The sequence below is a fragment of the Saccostrea cucullata genome, unplaced genomic scaffold, assembly GCF_032062105.1.
Source record: "Saccostrea cucullata isolate Sc308-1 unplaced genomic scaffold, CSIRO_AGI_Scuc_v1 ctg2386, whole genome shotgun sequence".
Taxonomy (NCBI): Eukaryota; Metazoa; Mollusca; class Bivalvia; order Ostreida; family Ostreidae; genus Saccostrea; species Saccostrea cuccullata.
The window spans coordinates 66,156-70,289 of NW_026938765.1; the positions used below are offsets into that span (position 1 = coordinate 66,156).

Sequence of the window (4,134 nt, forward strand, 5' to 3'; positions counted from 1 at the left end):
TGCACTTAAGCAATACTTAATGGGCCCTTTTTCAGTGCCAATTAATTTACTTTAGAATATATTATCGAATCTTTCTTTTTTTGGTAATAGTTAAGAGCCATTCTCTGTAATGATTTGAAATTTTATAATTAGGAGCTGTGGCACGCATAGTCTCAGAATTTCTCCAAACTCTCTATGATAAAAGTCATTGATGCCCTAAACTGAAATCAGGCAAAAATTGGTTGCTATGTTTTATAGTTACCATGGCAACATGTCTTAAAGTTCAAAAAATGGTAATTTTTAACATGTTTAGAGCACCATAGTAAACATTTGCGGCAAAGCAAACAATTGGCAATGACTGTTTCCTAAAGCTGAAGGTCAGATGTCTCAAATGCATGATAAACATGTTTGGTAAATCAACTATTTCATAAGTTACTATGGTAACAAAGTATTCAAAAGTAAAAAAAATATTCATTAAATTGTATAAAGTCATACACGTAATAATAAAAGGCAATTATAGGATGAAATGTGACCATATAATAGAAAAAAGAGCCTTGAAACATTTACCAAGAACAAAATATGATATTTCATTTTGGTTGGCAATGGTTGCCAAGGTTTTTATACCACAGAGAGCAAAGTAACACTCTGTATGTTTAAATCTGATCCTATCTTTTAAAAAAAGCACATTTCCTCATAAGGCCAGAGTTTTTTTATTTTCTGTTTAACGGGAAGCGCCGACCCAATTTCTTCAAAATACCGAATAAAAATAAAAGAGGTCAATTTCACTTTTATTTTTAAAATACCCGCCAACTGTGTCATTCATTGATGGTTTGAAATAAAATCGGGTTTGATGTACACCTATTTCTAAAGAATCATGTAAACGTTTGACAAAGTCTGTGTTGATCACAGTCTTTTACGAGCGTCTTGCTGATTACGATGTCGTAACCAGTTTAAGGAACTAGTTTTTCACACTTCGCGGGTTCTATCAAGTTATCAAGAAGCAAGAACGTCATTTCAAGTCGAAGACATTAATAGACGGTTATTTTAAATCCATTGATGATGAAAACAAGCAAGTTCTTGAAATGGGAGTTAAAGCATAGACAACCTAAATACACCAGATACACATTGAACTGTGGAGCATGTGTCCAAATAGTTGGGGTAAGTTTTGAGACGTTGTCTTGATAATGATATAAACTTTCTGTAAACATTTTTGAGTGTTTAGCACTTTTATATGTTTTTTTTTCTTTTAAAGATGTTTGCATTCTAGATTTAATTTAATCACATATGGTACATAACAAGTTGAGGTAAAATTCGCGGCAAAATTTTATTTTACAATGAATTGTGTCTAACTAATTATAGGGACATAAAATGATGATTAAAATATTTTAGATACGAGTCCATGTCTATTTGGATGAATAAAATGAGGCTAGGATTCCTACAGAATTAAAAGAGTTGGTATAAAATACTGACAAGTGAAGTGACAGCTATATTGGAGTTGCACATATCCTGTGGAAAGGTAAGGATAGAAAGAAGTGGACAATTGAATACTTTAGTGCAAAAAGGACAAAGAACGATACTATTGTTATTTATTTTTATCTAAGAAAAAACTTGTAAAATATCTGTATCTTCATTTAGAAAAGGAAATAATCTCATGTAAATAGTTGTTTTTTTCTACTTTCCACCATTTACTACATGAATTTGATTAGCTAATAAAGTATCATAAAGGAACTTTTTTTTTTTGCAGTTTGATTTCTTGGCAGAGACCCAATCATATGTGAAGAGTTCAGAAGACTTCCATGATGACTTTGCTGTTGTTCATCAAAAAGTTCAGCTGACAAATTTCCATTCAGAACCTCAATAATGTGTTATCCCTTTATACTAAGATAGCATTGTCAAGTTAGCTATCAACCCCACTGCTTTTTTTTAACTTCTGTTAAATCATAATATACATGTAGCTTAAAACATTTCTCATCTTTACCTTTATAAATTTTATACAATAGTTAGATGGTCACTTGAAGACCTGTGTAAAATTTTAAGCAGTGTGTTTTTTTCTCTCAACTGTGTTTATCCGACATTATTGTTGCTGTATAACAAATGTAAATTATAATATTATATTGGTTTGCTTTCATACTAGAAAAAATGTGCAAGTGTGATTATCTTTTTATCTGTATTTGAAATTCTAATACATTATAAACAAAATTGTATTGTGTTTTCTTTCGTTTTTCAACATTTAAATGAAAAAAAAAATTCATACCAATTTTTGGTTTTATTTTTATTACGGCCCCGACTCGACAAATTTTGATCTTTTATTTTTATTTTTATTTCGTCCCCTCGACCCAATTTTTTCTGAAAAATTCCCGTTAAACAGAAAATAAAAAAAACTCTGGCCTAACTATTGATCAATTTTATAAGATGTTGGTGTGCTCCAAGTTTCCCCATTTGAAAAAATTCAGATTAGATTCTTTAAATAGAGCGTTGCTATGGAAATAAGCAGAAAATATATGCTTAACAAGAGGCCCACAGGCCTTATAGGTCACCTAAGTATCGTGTAACAACTTTCAAACAAATAACTTTGGTTCGTCTTTTAAACAAGAGGCCATGAAATTTACAATTCATAATTTTGAAAGAGGCACCATTGCTTATTATAATTATAAACTTAGCATGCTTACTCTATTAATTAATACCCAGAGGTTGATCAGAGTAACAAAGAGAAAATGCACTTCCACTTTATAACAAGTTTTGCACTTCACCCCAAAGGAACCACATATATTTCAAAATTTTGCAAATTTTATCATAAAATGGTTGATTAATACCAAAGAGCAGATTTCAAAGCATTAATTTATTTTCAGACTATGTCCCGGGGGGGGGGGGGGGGGGGGGGGGCATCAAAAATAATCATTTTGCTAGATGCACCTTTCTTCATCATAAATATATATACTTGGATCCTTGGCTTAGTACACAGAAGCATAGGAAAAGATTTTCAAAGAATTAATGTATTTTCACTATATAATCTATATAGTCTCTCCCTAGCACTAGAAACCCTGATCCTAGGGCCATAAAATTCACAATTTTGGAAGAGGCACTCTTGCTCATCATAAATATGTGCTTAGTTAGCTAATTTAATACCCAAAAGAGGAGAAAGAGATTTTCAAAGAATAAATGCATTCTCACTACATAATCAATAGAGCCCCACCCTAACACCAGAACCCCTGGCCCTGGGGCCATAAAATTCACAATTTTGGAAGAGGCACTCTTGCTCATCATAACTATATACTTAGTTAGTTTATTTAATACCCAGAAGCAGAGAGGAAGATTTTCAAAGAATAAATGCATTTTCACTATATAATCAATAGAGCCCCGCCCTAACACCAGAACCCCTGATCCTGGGGCCATAAAATTCACAGTTTTGGAAGAGGCTCTCTTGCTCATAATAACTATGTACTAAGTTAGTTTATTTAATACCCAGGAGCAGAGAAGAAGATTTTTAAAGAAATAATGCATTTTCACTATATAATCTATATAGCCATGCCCTAGCACTAGAACCCCTGACCCTGGGGCCATGAATTTCACAATTTTGGTAGAGGACTCAATGCTCAATACATTCATGCCAACAGTTTGCCTGCTTGATGTCCAGGAGTAAAGGAGAAGATTTTTAAAGATTGCAATAATTTTGGTGGTTTTGGCCCCACCCCCCAGGCCCCAGGGGGGCAGGGACCATGAAATTCACAATTTATGTTCCCCTTTATCCATAAATGCTGTATACCAAATTTGGTTGAAATTGGTTCCGTGGTTTCAGAGAAGAAGCTGAAAATGTTCAAATGTTAACACACGACAGACGACGACGGACAAAAACAGATAGCAATAGGTCACCTGAGTTACTCAGGTGACCTAAAAACCTGAAAAATATTTTCTTTCCTTGGATAATACCCTTAAATGTAGATTCCCAAAACTTTTATGATTGATATTTATTAACAGCTAACTTGACTTTTAATTTTGACTATCATCCAATCTCTAAGTGGATGCAAGAAGTTGGCACACAGGGTATAATATTGATATAAAGTTCACAAAATCGAACATTTTCCCTCCTTGATAACCATAGCAACAGCGTTGTTTTATTCATCAAATTTTATCAATATATGATATTCAACTTCAGTT

At 32.8% G+C, this 4,134-nt stretch overlaps 1 long non-coding RNA gene across 1 annotated transcript; it reads left to right on the plus strand.

Annotated features, from left to right (window-relative positions):
* The first annotated feature begins 1,001 nt into the window (after positions 1 to 1,001).
* LOC134251222 (uncharacterized) lies at positions 1,002 to 2,028 on the plus strand. The gene is made up of 3 exons (XR_009988688.1): positions 1,002 to 1,137; positions 1,369 to 1,495; positions 1,724 to 2,028. It is a non-coding gene; the product is annotated as an uncharacterized LOC134251222 (long non-coding RNA).
* The last annotated feature ends 2,106 nt before the right edge of the window (positions 2,029 to 4,134 follow it).